Source organism: Mobula birostris, chromosome 1 (genome assembly GCF_030028105.1).
Source record: "Mobula birostris isolate sMobBir1 chromosome 1, sMobBir1.hap1, whole genome shotgun sequence".
Taxonomy (NCBI): Eukaryota; Metazoa; Chordata; class Chondrichthyes; order Myliobatiformes; family Myliobatidae; genus Mobula; species Mobula birostris.
Genome location: NC_092370.1, coordinates 225,982,847 through 226,003,634, shown reverse-complemented (window position 1 = coordinate 226,003,634; position 20,788 = coordinate 225,982,847).

Below are 20,788 nucleotides of genomic sequence, written 5' to 3'. Positions count from 1 at the left end.
TCATTTCAACTATCATTAATGGCGGATCAACCCCTTGGCTGAGCTCCACCAACTGTAGTTGATTGGAAAGAGGCTCTTTTTCTCTTTGTGTTGATAGGAAAAAGAGTAATTTAGTGAGGCAATGAACAAGACGAAACGCATTTCCAAACCTCCCAAGTGATTGCCCTCCTCCCCTGTTAACATTTGTCACTTCCAAAATACGGTATTTTTTTATTTGCATAGATGCGATAATAATTTGTGTAAAGATTCAAGCTTCTTTACCTTTTTATATATTTAAAGACTAAACAGGATCTGTATTGGTCTAACCATGTAATACCCGACGTGTGAGGATATTGTGAGTATTGACACTCACAGGTACACTTCCTGTCCAACCATTTCTGCGAGAGTAACAGTACAAGGCAGAGTTGCCAACCTACCGCTTTTGATACTAATATTCAGCAATATTCGTGGCTTTAGCAGTAGCTCATTAGACGTTCTTGTTTCATACTTGATTATTTGGTTCCAATTTAGGTGGCTAGAAGTGTAAAAAGCTTATTTGCTTTATTTCTGTTATTTTTATACCCGCTTAGGAACGCCGCTAAGCACTGCGGGCCCTGCTGTCTGCTCTGACTCAGTCGTATTTGCAGGCTACACCTGTGGTGGTCCGTGAGTTGCTCGCTAATGCAAAAGTAAATTTTTCTCACTAACTATAGCTTCTAAGCAAACAATGTTAACTTCTTTAAGCTGAGGAGTGTAACAAGAATAACGCACAAGAGACTGATAACAGTAAAATTGACAAGAGCTGTGTTTCTCCCGCTTCTAGTTCAAATTTTCTCACCGGGTCCAAATGCAGTTCTGAAAGTAATGGTCCTTCGAAGTCAGGCTTGTATCCCTGTTCAGGTGTTTGGACTGAAGAAATGTGGAAGAAAAAGAAGGAAACTTATCCCTGGTTAGACTTCAAGGATGATAAACTTGGGTATAAAGTACGTACAACTTCAAACAAAAGTAGTCTGACACTTTTCACTGCTAAGGGTTTGAGGCTGTCAAGTGAACAGCAGATGTACCATGTATCCTATTATGGAGCCAATTGAAGTACACGCTTGAAGTCTCTCAGAAAAAAAATTGTTTATCACAAACTATCAAAAGCTCACACTGCTGCTCTAAGTGTTGAAAATATAGCTAGTGAAGATGCTGTTGGAAAATTATGTGACACCATGAATGCTTCGCATCTGAAGGCAACTTGTTCAATTTTTCGTTCTGCATATTATTTAGCTCAGAATGACAGACCATACTCTGATCACTTTGGCTTATTGGAACTTCAAAAAACTAATGGTATTGACATTGGAATTGGACCGCATTCCCGCACTAGTGCTACAGAGATAATTAATCACATAGCCATTAATATGAAAAAGAAAATTTGCCAGCATATCAAGCAGATAAATGGCAAATTTTCTGTTCTCATTGACGAATCAACAAGCCTGAACATTAAGACCACCCTAATAGTTTATCTGAAATGTGAAAGTGATAAGGAAGATGATCCCCATTTTATGTTTTTAGATCTAATTGAACTGCCTGATCAGAAAGCTGCAACTATTGCTAAGCATCTATTGAACTGTTTCAATAACCATGGGAAAGCAGGATCTCCCAGTGGCCACACATTTTAATTCCACATCCCATTTCCATTCTGATATGTCTATCCACGGCCTCCTCTACTGTAAAGATGAAGCCACACTCAGGTTGGAGGAGCAACACCTTATATTCCATCTGGGTAGCCTCCAACCTGATGGCATTAACATTGACTTCTCTAACTTCTGCTAATGCCCCACCTCCCCCTCGTACCCCATCTGTTACTTATTTATATACACACATTCTTTCTCTCTCTCTCTCCTTTTTCTCCCTCTGTCCCTCTGACTATACCCCTTGCCCATCCTCTGGGTTTTCCCCCCCTCCCCCTTTTCCTTCTCCATGGGCCTCCTGTCCCATGATCCTCTCATATCGCCTTTGCCAATCACCTGTCCAGCTCTTGGCTCCATCCCTCCCCCTCCTGTCTTCTCCTATCATTTTGGATCTCCCCCTCCCCCTCCCACTTTCAAATCTCTTACTAGCTCTTCCTTCAGTTAGTCCTGACGAAGAGTCTCGGCCCGAAACGTCAACTGTACCTCTTCCTAGAGATGCTGCCTGGCCTGCTGCGTTCACCAGCAACTTTGATGTGTGTTGCTACCATGGGTTTGATGACTCTTTTAGGCTATATCCACACTAGACCGGATAATTTTGAAAACGCTGGTTTTGAGTAAAGATGACAGGCGTCCACACTAGGCGTTTTTCAAAATATCTCTGTCCACATTAAAACAGATGTTTGGGCGAATCTACTCCTACTGGGCATGAACAAACACATCTACAGAAAACAAGAGAAGAGGAAACAGTATAATATTTACATTTCCGTGGCGGCGTTGTGCTATCTCCATTGGTCAAAAACTAGAGTACCAACAACAACAGCGAAAGAAAATTTTCAACAATGTCTTTGAGGAATACAAAGAAAACCTCCACTGGAAAAAGCAGACCAGACTTCTTCGTTTAGACTGACAATGAAGTCGAGCTGTTTCTGTGAGTTACAAATGACTACAAAGTCAGCAAAGCAGTGGAGAATGTGGAGAACTCCAAACAAGCTATTAACGTAGACAATAAAGTAAACAACACACTCATGAAGCCGTCCTCGACCCAAGATCAACAAGAAAGTGGAATCTTCTGCCGCCAGACCTGTGCAGTATTTCTGACACTAATATTTTTAAAGATAGAGTCAATCAAATCAATTTAGAGGATCTAGTCAAAAAAGCTCACGTTACAATTTAACTCTCACGCCGTACACACCGACTGCACGTTATAACAGCCGTCCGGCAGTGCTTGCGCAGTACCAAGCTGAAGCAGAAAAAACATTGTTGTTGTGGCGTTGTCATGACAGTGTTTTAAAATACTGTATCTCTGTTTACCCCGTCCACACTGCAACGCACAACAATCATTTTTAAATGTACACACCCTGGAGAGTGTTTTAGAAAAGCTCCGTTTTTGGGGGATGAAAACGCCATTTCAATGTGGACGGAAGGTTAAAACAAAGAGAAAAAGCTTTGTTTTCAAAATTATTTGGCGTAGCGTAGACATAGCCAAACAGAACCTTGTAGCATTTACTTGTGATGGGGTGAGCATAATGCTTGGTGTCAAATCTGGTGTTGCTACAACTCTCAAGGAACATTACCCTGATGTAATAATTTGGCACTGTTTTAATCACAGGTTAGAACTTGCAGTAGGTGATTTGGTGAGAAAAGTTCATGGAATAAATCATTTTCAATCATTTATGGGCAAATTGTACTCTGTTTACAGTAGATCACCTCTAAATCAAAAGGAACTGTCTGAATGTGCCTCTCAACTAGAACAACAAATTTGCAAAATAGGCCATGTTCTGGGCACCAGGTGGGTAGCTAGCTCATTTCGAACAGTTTCAGCAGTGTGGCAAAATTATGAAACACTGTGTTTTCATTTTGAAAAAGCAATGAAGGATGAAACAAGATCTGGGAATAACAGAAAAACCTATGAAGGTCTGTTGAAAAGACTCTCTTCAGAACAGTTTCCATTGGACTTGGCTCTAATGTATGACACGTTGCACGAACTTGGTTTACTGTCAGAGTGTTTACAGAAACACACTACTACGATTGTTTATGCAGACAAACTGATCCAATGGAGCACAAGATCACTGCATGGACTGAAAGAGCAACCTGGTACAAAAACTCTAGAAGCTCAAGAGGTAGTTGAAAAGGGGAAGTTTGGAGAAATTACCTTAACAAGCAACAACAAAATTGTCTCCATTAATTATCTACAGTTTCTTACTAGCCTTATAAACAATTTGCTGCACCGTATGTTCACGGCAACATCCTTGAAAGGCTCTCAAACTTCTAAACCTCAAAGTATGTATAAATCCCTCAAAATGAAATGTGTGTCCTTGATAAAGATAACCGGCCTGCTGAAATACTGCCTAATTATGAAGAAGCTGCAATATCATCTCTCTGTAAGAGGTTTAAGCTTTCTTCTTCCTGTGTAATAAATGCCTTCAGAGGTTATGTGGAGGATCCCCCAAGATTTACTCCCATTACTGAGCTGTTCACAAGTTATTCCTATTAGTACTGCTGAGTGTGAGAGACGATTCAGTCACATGAACTTGATAATAACATCAACACTCTCAAGGATTCTCATAGATCATGTATCAGTACTTATGTTTGTTAAACTACACAGACCTCCTCTATTTCAGTGGAATCCTGAGCCGTATGTCACATCATGGCTGCGGTACCACAGATCAGCAGATGACACCAGGACAAGAGTTGCTTCAGACTCCCAGACATATATTACGCCTGACCCTTTGTGGAAATTATTGTGAAACTTCTCATTGGTGGCATTTGGTAAGTAGGTAATTACTCTTAAATTGGTAAAATACATGATTACCGTCTTTTTCTTTACCTGCTTGATAATTATATTTTATGATAATTAGTGAGTGCAACCATGCAATACTTTGTCATATCATTAAATTAAGTATTAAATGTTTTATTGTCCCAGTTATACACTGAAATGTAGTGATAGGCTATAATCTTGTTAATGTCTTAACTACCACTATATGGCTTTGCTTCAATGGGCTTAGGCGGAAACGGGCGAGACAAAGTAAGTTTGTTTTTCAATTTTCCCTGTTATTTGAGGAAAGGGGGAAGTATGAGTGTGAGGGTAGCTTGCTGTTCTCGGTGTCAGATGTGGGAGGTCCTAGAGTCTCCTAGCTTCCCGGACATCCACATCTGCGCCAGGTGCGCCGAGCTGCAGATCCTAAGGGACGGTGTTAGGGAACTGGAGCTGCAGCTCGATGACTTTCGTCTGGTCAGGGAAAGTGAGGAGATGATAGAGAGGAGTTACAGGCAGGTGGTCACACCAGGGCCACGGGACGCAGACAAGTGGGTCACAATTAGGAGGGGGAAGGGGAAGTGTCAGGTACTAGAGAGTACCCCAGTGGCTGTGCCCCTTGACAATAAGTACTCCTGTTTGAGTACTGTTGTGGGGGGACAGCTTACCTGGGGGAAGCAACAGTGGCCGTGCCTCCGGCACAGAGTCCGGCCCTGTGGCTCAGAAGGGTAGGGAAAGGAAGAGGAGGGCAGTAGTAATAGGGGACTCGATAGTAAGGGGGTCAGATAGGTGATTCTGTGGATGCAGTCCAGAGACCCGGATGGTAGTTTGCCTCCCTGGTGCCAGGGTCCGGGATGTTTCTGATCACATCCAAGATATCCTGAAGTGGGAGGGTGAGGAGCCAGAGGTCGTGGTACATATAGGTACCAATGACATAGGCAGGAAAAGGGAAGTGGTCCTGAAAGGAGAATATAGGGAGTTAGGAAGGGAGTTGACAAGAAGGACCGCAAAGGTAGTAATCTCAAGATTACTGCCTGTGCCACGTGTCAGTGAGTATAGGAATAGAGTGAGGTGGAGGATAAATGCGTAGCTGAGGGATTGGAGCAGGAGGCAGGGATTCAGATTTCTGGATCATTGGGACCTCTTTTGGGGCAGGTGTGACCTGTACAAAAAGGACAGGTTGCACTTGAATCCTAGGGGGACCAATATCCTGGCGGGGAGATTTGCGAGGGCTACTGGGGAGACTTTAAACTAGAATGGTTGGTGGGTGGGAATCAAATTGAAGAGACTAGGAGAAAGGAGGTTAGTTCACAAATAGAGAAAGTTAGTAGACAGTGTGTGAGGGAGGTTAGGCAGGGACTAGAGAACAGGAGCACTCATACCGAAATGTAGGGGAGAAGGAAGAAAAAGATAACAAAGTTGTTTGTGCCATTAGGGATAAACAGAGTGGGAGGTGGAGAATTTCTTAAATGCATCTATTTTAATGCTAGGAGCATTGTAAGAAAGGTGGATGAGCTTAGAGCATGGATTGATACCTGGAAATATGATGTTGTAACTATTAGTGAAACATTGTTGCAGGAGGGGTGTGACTGGCAACTAAATATTCCAGGATTTCATTGCTTTAGGTGTGATAGAATTGGAGGGGCAAGAGGGGGAGGTGTCAGAGAAAATATTACAGCGGTGCTTTGGCAGGATAGATTAAAGGACTCGTCTAGAGAGGCTATTTGGGTGGAATTGAGGAGTGGGAAAGGTGTAGTAATGCTTATAGGGGTGTATTATAGACCACCTAATGGGGAGCAAGAATTGGAGGAGCAAATTTGTAAGGAGATAGCAGATATTTGTAGTAAGCACAAGGTTGTGATTGTGGGAGATTTTAATTTTCCACGCATAGACTGGGAAACCCATTCTGTTAAAGGGCTGGATGGTTTGGAGTTTGTAAAATGTGTGCAAGATAGTTTTTTGCAGCAATACATAAAGGTACCAACTAGAGAAGGGGCAGTGTTGGATCTCCTGTTAGGGAATGAGATAGGTCAGGTGACGGAAGTATGTGTTGGGGAGCACTTCGGGTCCAGTAATCATAATGCCATTAGTTTCAATATAATTATGGAGAAGGATAGGACTGGACCCAGGGTTGAGATTTTTGATTGGAGAAGGCTAACTTTGAGGAGATGCGAAAGGATTTAGAAGGCGTGGATTGGGACGATTTGTTTTATGGGAAGGATGTAATACAGAAATGGAGGTCATTTAAAGGTGAAATTTTGAGGGTACAGAATCTTTATGTTCCTGTTAGGTTGAAAGGAAAGGTTAAAAGTTTGAGAGAGCCATGGTTTTCAAGGGATATTGGAAACTTTGTTTGAAAAAAGAGAGATATCTACAATAAATATAGGCAGCTTGGAGTAAATGAGGTGCTCGAGGAATATAAAGAATGTAAGGAAATATAAGGAAATTAGAAAAGCTAAAAGAAGATACGAGGTTGCTTTGGCAAGGAAGGTGAAAGTAAATCCAAAGGGTTTCTGCAGTTATATTAATAGCAAAAAGATAGTGAGGGATAAAATTGGTCCCTTAGAGAATCAGAGTGGACGGCTAAGTGCGGAGCCAAAAGAGATGCGGGAGATTTTGAACATTTTTTTTTCTTCGATGTTCACTAAGGAGAAGGATGTTGAATTGTGTAAGGTAAGGGAAACAAGTAGGGTAGTTATGAAAACTATGATGATTAAAGAAGAAGAAGTACTGGCGCTTTTAAGGAATATAAAAGTGGATAAGTCTCTGGGTCCTGACAGGATATTCCCTGGGACCTTGAGGGAAGTTAACGTTGAAATAGCAGGGACTCTGACAGAAATATTTCAAATGTCATTAGAAGCGGGGATGGTGCTGGAGGATTGGCGTATTGCTCATGTGGTTCCATTGTTTAAAAAGGGATCTAAGAGTAAACTTAGCAATTATTGGCCTGTAACTTTGATGTCAGTGGTGGGTAAATTAACGGAAAGTATTCTTAGAGATGGTATATATAATTATCTGGATAGACAGGGTCTGATTAGGAACAGTCAACATGGATTTGTGCGTGGAAGGTCATGTTTGACAAACCTTATTGAATTTTTTGAAGAGATTACTAGGAAAGTTGATGAGGGTAAGGCGGTGGATGTTGTTTATATGGACTTCAGTAACACCTTTTGTCGTACTCGATCAGACCTGATGCAAGAGCAATTGTACCACAAATACACTGACACACATAATACTTTTCAAACCTTTATTCTCTACTCATAGCATGCTATGGGGGAAGTCACAGACTGATCTCCCAAAAGAGCCAGTCCAGACACTGCCCCTGACTTACCAATTCTCCACAGTTTATAACATTGATCAGGAAGCAGGAAATCTTACGATTACAGGTTTAGACAATATTAGAATCATTTCGATCACATGCTAAGATACAATTAGATGTAAGATAATCATTGGTTAGTTAGTTATAATTATTTTAAGCCAAAGCTAGCCCATCAGTTCCCTATTCGGACCCCTTCCCCTTTTCTCAAGAACATTCTAGCCATTACCTCATCCCTCCCATTTTTAGCTATACCTTGAGATGCTTCTGCAAGATCAGATAGTTCCTTATTTGAGTCTTTGCCTATCGTTAGAGAACAATGACTAGTATGTCACCGGTTGCTGGGTAAAGCCTCTTTTTGACTGGCCAAAACAGTAAGCTAAGGCACACCCAAGGTGATTGATCATTAATTAATCATTGTCCTCTGTTTTTCCCCCTATTTACCTATCCCTTCATTCCATCACTTTGGCAAGGTTCCACATGGAAGGTTAGTTAGGAAGGTTCAATCGTTAGGTAATAATATTGAAGTAGTAAAATGGATTCAGCAGTGGCTGGATGGGAGACGCCAGAGAGTAGTGGTGGATAACTGTTTGTCAGATTGGAGGCCGGTATCTAGTGGTGTGCATCAGGGATCTGTACTGGGTCCAATGTTGTTTGTCATATATATTAATGATCTGGATGATGGGCTGGTAAATTGGATTAGTAAGTATGCAGATGATACTAAGATAGGTGGAGTTATGGATAATGAAGTAAGTTTTCAAAGCTTGCAGAGAGATTTAGGCCAGTTAAAAGAGTGGGCTGAAAGATGGCAGATGGAGTTTAATGCTGATAAATGTGAGATGCTACATTTTGGTAGGACTAATCAAAATTGGACATACATGGTAAATCGTAGGGCATTGAAGAATGCTGTAGGGCATTGAAGAATGCTGTAGAACAGAGGGATCTAGGAATACTGGTGCATAGTTCCCTGAAGGTGGAATCTCATGTGGATAGGGTGGTGAAGAAAGCTTTTGGTATGCTGGCCTTTATAAATCAGAGTGTTGAGTATAGGAGTTGGGATGTAATGTTAAAATTATACAAGGCATTGGTAAGGCCAAATTTGGAGTATTGTGTACAGTTCTGGTTACCAAATTATAGGAAAGATGTCAACAAAATTGAGAGAGTGCAGAGAAGATTTACTAGAATGTTATCTGAGTTTCATCACCTAAGTTACAGAGAAAGGTTGAACAAGTTGGGTCTTTATTCTTTGGAGCATAGAAGGTTGAGGGAGGACTTGATAGAGATATTTAAAATTATGAGGTGGATAGATAGAGTTGACGTGGATAGGCTTTTTCCATTGAGAGCGGGGGAGATTCAAACAAGAGGACATGAGTTGAGAGTTAAAGGGCAAAAGTTTAGGGGGAACATGAGGGGGAACTTCTTTACTCAGAGAATGGTAGCTGTGTGGAACGAGCTTCCAGCAGAAGTGGTTAAGGCAGGTTCGATGTTGTCATTTAAAATTAAATGGGATAGGTATATGGACAGGAAAGGAATGAAGGGATATGGGCTGAGTGCAGGTCGGTGGGACTAGGTGAGAGTAAGAGTGCAGCAAGGACTAGAAGGGCCGAGATGGCCTGTTTCCGTGCTGTAATTGTTATATGGTTATATGGTTATTTCTGTGGAACTCTGGAATTCATATATTTCTTTCATCTTGCTTTAGTGCTTGACATTATAAGAAGCCCTATTCATATATCCAATCTCCCATTTGACTTTGAAGCCATGGTCATCTTCGACTACGAAGGACGAACAACAACATTCATATATATATATGTCACACCCAATTTGTGTACCTGCTCATTACATGACTGGGGCAAGGAAGTTGCCCAGTACATGAAATGAGCAGGTACACAAATTGGATGTGACGTACGACGGGTGATTGATAAGTTCGTGGCCTAAGGTAGAGGGAGTCAATTTTAGAACACCTAGCAATTTTCAATTATCTGAAACAGAAATACGTACCACAAAAGTTACTAACTTCAAACTTTCTGCACAATCACTCAAAGAGTTGAACTACGTGTGCATGTAAGGAGAACTGTATAAACTTAGGCCATGAGCTTATGAATCAAACCTTGTACAGCTCCGGCACCTAAAACATTGGCACTGCACCCCTGTCCACATTAATGTGCATTTTCTACATCTGTAGAATTGTGGCAACGTCACCTCTCACACCTCCAGCCATATAAGCAGGTCCAGAGGTTTGCGGTTGTCAGTAACAACTTTACTAGTGGAAGACTCATGCTCAAACAGAGCGGAATCTGGAAGGTTTACCAGGATGCTGCCTAGTTTAGACTGCATGTGCTATCTTGAGAGGCTGGACAAACTGGGGTTGTTTTCTCTAAAGCGATGGAGGCTGAGGGGAGATCAGATAGAGGTTTACAAGATTATGAGAGGCGTAGATAGAATAGACAGTGAGTATCAGTTTCCAAGGGTTGAAAGATGCTTAGAGAGTCATGGATGGCATGGTGGTAGAAGCAAATACATTAGCAGCTTTAAGAGACGTTTAGATAGGCACATGGATGTGAGGAAGATGGAGGGATATGGACATTGTGTAGGATGGAGGGATTAGTGTTGGATGTTTTTGATTTGCTTTTTGACTGGTCTGGCACAACATTGTGGTCAGTATTACAGTTGAACAAAGGGAACTACGGTGCTATGAGGGAGGAGCTGGCCAAAGTTCAGTGGAACGATACCCTAGCAGGGATGACAGTGGAACAACAATGGCAGGTATTTCTGGGAATAATGCAGAAGGTGCAGGATCAGTTAGTTCCAAAGAGGAAGAAAGATCCTAAGGGGAGTAAGGGGAGGCCGTGGCTGACAAAGGAAGTAATGGACAGTATAAAAATAAAAGAGAAGAAGTATAACATAACAAAGATGAGTGGAAAGCCGGAGGATTGGGAAAATGTTAAAGAGCAACAGAAGATGACTAAAAAGGCAATACGCGGAGAAAAAATGAGGTACAAAGGTAAACTAGCCAAGAATATAAAGGAGGATAGTAAAAGCTTCTTTAGGTATGTGAAAAGGAAAAAAAAAATAGTTAAGACCAAAACTGGGTCCTTGAAGACAGAAATGGGTGAATTTATTATGGGGAACAAGGAAATGGCAGACGAGTTGAACAGGTACTTTGGATCTGTCTTCACTAGGGAAGACACAAGCAATCTCCCAGATATAATAGTGGCCAAAGGACCTAGGGTAATGGATGAACTGAAGGAAATTTATATTAGGCAGGAAATGGTGTTGGATAGACTGTTGGGTCTGAAGGCTGATAAGTCCCTGGGACCTGATGGTCTGCATCCCAGGGTACTTAAGGAGGTGGCTTTAGAAATCATGAACGCATTGGTAATCATTTTTCAATGTTCTATAGATTCAGGATCAGTTCCTGTGGATTGGAGGGTGGCTAATGTTGTCCCACTTTTCAAGAAAGGAGGGAGAGAGAAAACAGGGAATTATAGACCAGTTAGCCTGACGTCGGTGGTGGGAAAGATGCTGGAGTCAATTAAAAAAAGATGAAATTACGACACATTTGGATAGCAGAAACAGGATAGGTCCGAGTCAGCATGGATTTACGAAGGGGAAATCATGCTTGACTAATCTTCTGGAATTTTTTGAGGATGTAACTATGAAAATGGACAAGGGAGAGCCAGTGGATGTAGTGTACCTGGACTTTCAGAAAGCCTTTGATAAAGTCCCACATAGGAGATTAGTGAGCAAAATTGGGGCACATAGTATTGGGGGCAGAGTACTGACATGGATTGAAAATTGGCTGGCTGACAGGAAACAAAGAGTAGCAATTAACGGGTCCCTTTCGGAATGGCAGGTGGTGACCAGTGGGGTACCGCAGGGTTCAGTGCTGGGACCGTAGCTATTTACAATATACATTAATGATTTAGATCAGTGGTCCCCAACCACCGGGCTGCAAAGCAGGAGCTACCGGGCCGCGAGGAAACGATATGATTTGGCGATGCTGCACCTTTCCTCATTCCCTGTCACACCCACTGTTGAGCTTGAACGCACGCGAGGTCATTACCCACGCAACATCCATGTCAGCGCGGGAAGGAGAGCAACTCCTCGAGCTTGCAAATGACAGTGGGCTGAAAAGTATGTTTGACATAACATCTCTGCCGGCATTCTGGATCAAAGTCAAGGGCGAATATCCTAAGATAGCCACGAAAGCACTGAAAACGTTGCTTCCATTTCCAACATATCTCTGCAATGAATGCAACGAAAACTATATTGCGGAATAGACTGGACATAAGGAACCCCCTTCGAGTATCGCTGTCTCCCAACACACCTCGATGGGACCGTCTTGTTGCAGGGAAACAAGCCCAGGGGCTCCCCCTGATTCAGCGATATTGGTGCGTTGCAATGATTTTATGTGTTCATACGGGGAAAATATGTGCTGTGTGTTTAATATCCAAACGTTACTTAAAATGATGCTATTGAATTATAAGTGACTTATATAACCATATAACAATTACAGCACGGAAACTGGCCATCTCTGCCCTTCTAGTCCATGCCGAACGCTACTCTCACCTAGTCCCACCGACCTGCACTCAGCCCATAATCCTCCATTCCTTTCCTGTCCATATACCTATCCAATTTTTCTTTAACTGATAATATGGAACTTGCCTCTACCACTTCTACTGGAAGGTTGTTCAACACTTACTTCAAGCTCCCCTGATAATTGACTTATCACTATATTCATGCGAGAAAAATATGCGCTGTGTTTAATGTTAAATTCGTTAGATAAACCCTTTTAGAAACGAAATTGAGTGTCTTAGCACCTTGTCACCTATATTCCGGTCATGATTAACCCCCCCTCCCAAACAGAATCGCCAAAAACGATTTGTAGAGAAAAATTGGCACAAACACGCATTTGCTAGTCACGCATGCTCGCGCAAGGCTTCATGGTTATTGTAGTCTTTAGGGGTAAGCTCAACGTATTTGACTGCTACTCTTGTCCGTTGACAACACTACTACCCCCCCCCCGGATCGGCCGGTCCGCAAGATTATTGTCAATATTAAACCAGTCCGCAGTGCAAAAAAGGTTGGGGACCCCTAATTTAGACGAAGGGATTAAAAGTAACATTAGCAAATTTGCAGATGACACAAAGCTGGGTGGCAGTGTGAAATGTGAGGAGGATGTTATGAGAATGCAGGGTGACTTGGACAGGCTGGGTGAGTGGGCAGATGCATGGCAGATGCAGTTCAATGTGGATAAATGTGAGGTTATCCACTTTGGTGGTAAGAACAGGAAGGCAGATTATTATCTAAATGGAGTCAAGTTAGGAAAAGGGGAAGCACAACGAGATCTAGGTGTTCTTGTACATCAGTCACTGAAAGCAAGCATGCAGGTACAGCAGGCAGTGAAGAAAGTTAATGGCATGCTGGCCTTCATAACAAGGGGAATTGAGTATAGGAGCAAAGAGGTCCTTCTGCAGTTGTACAAGGCCCTAGTGAGACCACACCTGGAGTACTGTGTGCAGTTTTGGTCTCCAAATTTGAGGAAGGACATTCTTGCTATTGAGGGAGTGCAGTGTAGGTTCACAAGGTTAATTCCTGGGATGGCGGGACTGTCATATGTTGAAAGATTGGAGCAACTGGGCTTGTATACACTGGAATTTAGAAAGATGAGAGGGGATCTGATTGAAACATATAAGATTATTAAGGGATTGGACACGCTGGAGGCAGGAAGCATGTTCCCGCTGATGGGTGAGTCCAGAACCAGAGGCCACAGTTTAAGAATAAGGGGTAGGCCATTTAGAACGGAGTTGAGGAAAAACTTTTTCACCCAGAGAGTGGTGGATATGTGGAATGCTCTGCCCCAGAAGGCTGTGGAGGCCAAGTCTCTGGATGTTTTCAAGAAAGAGATGGATAGAGCTCTTAAAGATAACGGAATCAAAGGTTATGGGGATAAGGCAGGAACTGGATACTGATTGTGGATGATCAGCCATGATCACAGTGAATGGTGGTGCTGGCTCGAAGGGCCGAATGGCCTACTCCTGCACCTATTGTCTATTGTCTATTGAATTGCCTGTTCCTGTGCTGTGCTGTTCTATTTTCTAGACCCCTCAAAGTTGCCTTGCAAGTTGATAGGGTAGAGATCCACACTGAATGATTCAGGATTCTGCTGTCTTTCAGGAGTTTGTCCATTCCCCCAGTGACTGCCTGGGTTTCTCTGGGTGCTTCACTTTCCTCCCACACTCCAAAGGTGTAACCTTAGGGTTACTGAGTTGTGGGCGTGCCATGTTGGCATCAGAGGCATGGTGACACTTGATTTGACTTGACACCAAGAACACATTTCACTGTAAGGGCCTAGATAGATTGGACATGGAGAGGGTGTTTCCAATAGTGGGGGAGTGTAGGACCATATCCTTTTAGAACAGAGATGAGGACCTTTTTTTCAGCCAGAGGGCCGTGAATCTGTGGAATTCATTGCCACAGATGGCTGTGGAGGCCAAAATATTGGGAACATTTAAAGCAGAGGTTGATATGTTCTTGATCAGTACGGATGTCAAAGGTTATGGGGAGAAGGCAGGATAATGGGGTTGAGAGGAAAAATAAGTCAGCCGTGACTGAATGGCAGAGCATACTCGATGGGCGAAACAGCTTAATTCTGCTCCTCAGTCTTACGGTCTGCTGTTTTGATGTACATATGAGACAAATAAAGCTGGAATGATTTAAGACTGGTATGAGTGATTTGCAGTTGGCACAGACTCAGTGAGCCAAAGGAGCTGTTTCTATGCTCTGTTTCACGGTAACTCTGTGGCAATGGCTTTTGCAAAGGGCAGGGAGCCTCCTGGGAAGCAAAGACAACTCGGGGGAATAGTTTTCCGGATTATCTTTGATTGGGAAATTGTAACAAGGAACAAATGTCAGGGAGAGAAGAATGTAAGGCAACAGAGCCATGAGAAATAAATTATCACTCAGCCACTGGAGCTTGTGCAGACTGTTCGTGGGAGGGAATTTCAAAGCAATTGGAGCTGGTGACTTAATCAGGATCCATCTGTATGGATTTTTCCAGCATTTGCTGTGCACAGTCAAAGCAAGGCAGAAATCTTAAAATCAATTACAGATGAATCTTTCTTGAAAACTTGAAGAAAACTTGCTTTGAATCTGACATGACTCTAGTAAATAACATGGAATGGGAGGAGTGGGGTGGGGAGGCAAGGTTGCGGATAATGGCTGTGAAAATATTTATTTATTGATTGATCGATTGAACTATTGATGAGCCACCCAGCAATCAATCCCCTGATTAAATTCTGGTCTAAGCACAGGACAATTTACAACGACCAATTAACCTACCAACCCGTACGTCTTTGGACTGTGGGAGGAAACTGGAGCACCCGGAGGAAACCCATGCGCTCAAGGGAAGAATGTGCAAACACTTGACAGGATGGGAGTTGAACTCTGGTCCCCTGCAATATAAATTGTTGTGGTAACCACTGACATATGCAGCTACTTAAATATTTTACAGCCACGTTCCAATTTAGTACCTACTGGTGATACACAGTAGTGAAGTGGTTAGAGCAGTGCTTTCTAGCACCAGCAATAAATCAGGGTTCCATCCCCACTGCAGCCTGTAAGGAGTTTGTACTGTACCTTCTCTGTGTGACCACGTGAGTTTTTCCAAATGCTCCAGCTTCCTCCCACGTTTCGAAGGTGTACGGGTCAGGGTCAGTGAGTTGTGGGCATGCTATGCTGGTGCTGGAAGCATGGCATCACTTCTGGGCTGCCCCCAGCACGTCCTCTGACAGTGATGTTCATTGAGGCAAATGGCATACATTTTGTTGTTTTGATGTACTTGTGACAAATTAACCTAAACTCTTGCCTTTTTTTTAATTCGGGGGATCCACAATTCTGCTGGAGACTGGAGACTGGAGACAGCCTATCCAGGTGATAGAGTATGTGCAGCGTTAGGGAGGAATGGGGCTTGTTTTGTGGATTGTTATGTTCTGCTTTCTTACGACTACAAGTACCTCGGGTCAAGAATGATGAGTTCAGAGAAGGACATAAAGATACAGAAGGCGCTGGCGTGGAGGGCTATGAACGACATGAAGGAAATCTGGAAGTCGAACCTGACAAGAGGGCTTAAAAAGAGGATTTTCATAGCAGTCATAGAGTCCATTCTCATGTACGGATGTGAGACGTGGACACTCACCAAACCTATGCGAAAGTCTCTAGATGGTTGCTATACACAAATGCTCCGGATGGCTCTTGATGTGAGTTGGCAACAGCACATAATGAACGCCGAGCTCTATAACAACCTACCGATGCTCTCCACTAAAATCGAGGTGAGAAGACTGCAACTAGCGGGGCACTGTCTACGCCACCCCGATCTACCTGCCAGCCTAGTCATCATATGGGAGCCCAAGCATGGGAGGATGAACCCTGGGCACCCTCCCAAGACTATGGTCAACACGCTCCTAGAAGACAGCAGTGCGGCTAATGTAGATGAACTGAACACACTGATGAGGGAGAGGGAGAAGTGGAGAGTCCGTCATCGTGCCTGACGCCGGCCCCCTAGGCCTGAGTCGACGTAGTAGTAGTTCTTATGTTCTGTGTTGTCCTGCCGAGCATTGTGGGCTTGCTGTGTTTGCACTGGAATGCGAGGCGACCCTTGCGGGCTGCCCCCAGCACACCCTTGGATGTGTTGGTTGTTAACACAAATGACACATTTCACTGTATGGTTCAATGTACATGTGATAGATTAAATGAATCTGAATCTCAGTGACCAGGCATTTGTTCTGTCAGGCAGTCGGATTCTACCCCATACATCGACTTTTCCTTTAGCCTTGTCATCTGTCCGGGTTTTGAGGCTGGCTCTAATTGTGTGGTTTTGCACGCAGAATGCTGGAGGATCTCAGGCTGTATCTGTGAAGGGGAATGAACAGTCGCCATTTCAGGCCAAGACCCTTCATCGGGGCAGGAAGATAGAGGGAGATGAGATGAGGGGAAGGAACTGGCAGGGGAGTGGTGGATCCAGGTGAAGGGGGTGGTGAGGACAGAATGGGATAGGTGCCAAAGGCTGGCAGGAGATGGATGGAGGTGACGAAGGGCTGAAGATGGTGGCGAGGAAGAAAGAATAGACATGAACATGGAAACATATGTACAGTGAAATGTGTAGGTTGTGTTAATGACCGACACGGTCCGAGAATGTCCTGGGAGCATGTTTCCAACAGCAACTTACTAACCCTAACCCGTATGTCTTTGGGATCTGGGAGAAAATCAGAGCATCTGGAGGAAAGCCACACTGCCGCGGGGAGAACATACAAACCACTTACCAACTGCAGAGGGCCGAACCCTGGTTTCTGCAATATTAAAGCATCACGCTAACCACGATGCTACCATGCCACCCACTATACCAGAGAAGTTAGATAAAAACAGTTTAAAACATTAGTTGGGCTGCAGCAAGACTGCTGGGAATAATTTTGGTCACAACCCGACAGGAAGTGAATCAGAGGATTTTTACCAGGATAGTGTGTGCAGGGCTGGAGGTTTACTGTTCTGAGGAGAGATTGTCTAAACCAGGGTTATTTGGAGTAAAAGAGATCAAAGAGAGATACTGAGTTGTATAAAATTATGAGAGTTCGGAAACAGATTGACTCTATTTACCTTAATGCAGAGATCAGTAACTATGGCGGGGTTCATAGAGTTAAGTTAATTGTTCTGTAAATTGAAGGGCAGGTGAGAAATTGTTTCGCTCAGCTTGCAACAGGGATGTGGGAAGTGGGAGCTGATGGCCTGAAAGTTTGGTGGAGGCAAACTCCTCACCATATGAAGTCCTCATGAAGAGTCTTGGCCCAAAATGTCAACTATTTATTCCCCTCAATAGATGCTGCCTGACCTGCTGAGTTCCTTCAGCATTTTATGTGTGTTGCTCTGGATTTCCAACATCTTCAGAATCTGTTGTGCTTATTTCCTCAGCCCCACCATATTCATTTACCTGGCCTTACTGTTGAGACTTGCTTGACCTAACCTCGACCTTGCCCGCAACCCTGCCACTTGATGATCCACTGCTCTGGTGCCCCTCCCCCGACCCCCCCCACCCCAACACACACACACACACACACACACACACACACACACACACACACACACACACACACACACTCAGTTACACTAGTTTAAACCTTCCTGAGTTGCAGTACCAAACCTTCCATCAAGGATAGTGAGACCCTCAAGTTTAGGTATGACCTCTCCTTCTTGTACAATTCCCACTTGCCCTGCAAGAAACTCAATGATCCATGTACCCAAAGGCTTCCCTCCTGTACCCACTCCCTAGCCATGCCATGCATTTACACCATTCAGCTCATCACCATGGCTGATTCATTTTCCCTCTCAACCCCACTCTGCTGCCTACTCCTCGTCACCAGGGGAGGGGAAGGAGGCTAGCTAGAAGGTGATAGGTGAAGCCAAGTGGGTGGGAAAGGTAAAGTGCTGGAGATTAAGGAATCTGAAAGGAGAGGAGAGTGGACCATGGGAGAAAGGGAAGAAGAGGAAGACCCAAGGGAACAAGCCTGATGGAGTTCTTTGAGGAGGTGACCAGGCATATAGATGAGGGTAGTGCAGTGGATGTGATCTATATGGATTTTAGTAAGGCATTTGACAAGGTTCCACACGGTAGGCTTATTCAGAAAGTCAGAAGGCATGGGATCCAGGGACGTTTGACCAGGTGGATTCAGAATTGGTTTGACCTGCAGAAGGCAGGGGGTGGTGGTGGAGGGAGTACATTCAGATTGGAGGATTGTGACTAGTGGTGTCCCACAAGGATCTGTTCTGGGACCTCTACTTTTCATGATTTTTATTAACAACCTGGATGTGGGGGTAGAAGGGTGGATTGGCAAGTTTGCAGACGACACAAAGGTTGGTGGTTTTGTAGATAGTGTAGAGGATTGTCAAAGATTGCAGAGAGACATTGATAGGATGCAGAAGTGGGCTGAGAAGTGGCAAATGGAGTTCAACCTGGAGAAGTGTGAGGTGGTACACTTTGGAAGGACAAACTCCAAGCAGAGTACAAAGTAAATGACAGGATACTTGGTAGTGTGGAGGAACAGAGGGATCTCGGGTACATGTCCACAGATCCCTGAAAGTTTCCTCACAGGTGGATAGGGTAGTTAAGAAAGCTTATGGGGTATTAGCTTTCATAAGTCGAGGGATAGAGTTTAAGAGTCGCGATGTAATGATGCAGCTCTATAAAACTCTGGTTAGGGCACACTTGGAGTACTGTGTCCAGTTCTGGTCACCTCACTATAGGAAGGATGTGGAAGCATTGGAAAGGTTACAGAGGAGATTTACCAGGATGCTGCCTGGTTTAGAGAGTATGCATTATGATCAGAGATTAAGGGAGCTAGGGCTTTACTCTTTGGAGAGGAGGAGGATGAAAGGAGACATGATAGAGGTGTACAAGATAATAAGAGGAATAGATAGAGTGGATAGACAGCGCCTCTTCCCCAGGGCACCACTGCTCAATACAAGAGGACATGGCTTTAAGGTAAGGGGTGGAAAGTTCAAGGGGGATATTAGAGGAAGGTTTTTCACTCAGAGAGTGGTTGGTGCGTGGAATGCACTGCCTGAGTTAGTGGTGAAGGCAGATACACTAGTGAAGTTTAAGAGACTACTAGACAGGTATATGGAGGAATTTAAGGTGGGGGGTTATATGGGAGGCAGGGTTTGAGGGTCGGTACAACATTGTGGGCCAAAGGGCCTGTACTGTGCTGTACTTTTCCATGTTCTATGAAAGGTAGAGTGCTGGAGAATAAGGAACCTGATAGGAGAAGAGAGTGGACCATGGGAGAAAGGGAAGGAGAGGTGGACCCAAGTGGAAGTGACAGTCAGGTGAGAAGAAGTAAAAGACCAGAGTGGGGAATAGAAGAAGAAGGGAGCAGGAGAGATTTTTTTTTAAATGGAAGGAGAAATCGATATTCATGCCATCAGGTTGAAGGCTACTCAGATGGAATATAAGGAGTTGTTTTTCTGTTCTGAGGGTGGCCTCATCTTGGCACAAGAGGATGCCACAGACACAGCATAATCCAAGAGTAACAACCTTCACTGTGGTGCCTCTCCTCCTCCCCTTTCTCCCATGGTCCACTCTCCTCTCCTATCAGATTCCTTCTTCAGCTCTTCCCCTTTTCTACCTATCACCTTCCAGCTTCTCACTACATTCCTCCATTCCCACCCATCCACCTTTCCCTTCAACCTGGTTTCTCCTATCACCTGCCAATGCACTCCTTCCCTCCCCCCCCCCCCCCCCCACCGCCTCATATTCCGGTTTCTTCCCCTTCCTTTCCAATCCTGATGAAGGATCTTGAACCAAAATATCAACCGTATATTCCTCTCCATAGCTGCCTGACCTGCTGAGTTCTGCCGGCATTCTGTGTGCTATGTAGCCCTATAGACCTTTCTAATTTTCTGCCTAATTCCATAAGTTCTCCTTATAGGACCTCATCTCCCTTCCTGCAGTGATATCCCGAGGCTATGGTGATCAAACTCTATCTCCAACCCTCTCCCTTTGTAGATACATAGTTTCAACCATGGAGTGTTTTCCCTTCACACCTATTGACATCCCTTTTGGCAAAATGCTGTTGTAATGTCCAGGGCATCACTTGGAGTATTGTGAGCAGTTTGGGGCTCTTTATCTTGGAAAGGATGTGCTGAGACTGGAGAGGGTTCAAAGGGGGTTCACAGAAATGATTCCAGAATTGAATGGTTTGTCATATGAAGAGCGTTTGATTGCTCTGGGTCTGTATTCACTAGAATTCTGAAGAATGAGGTGCAACCTCATTGAAACCTATTGAATAGTGAAAGGCCTTAATAGAGTGGATGTGGGGAGGATGTTTCCTATGGTGAGAGAGTCTAAGGATAGATAGTTACTATCCGACAGCAAATTACAGTGCCACAGTAACATTGTAAGTGCACAGGTATACAAATATTAGAAGAGAAGTAAACAAGAATTAAAAAAAAGTTACCTTAAAAATAAGACAGAGCTAAACAGAGCTTTAATAGAGTTTTGGTAAGCAGAGGTTA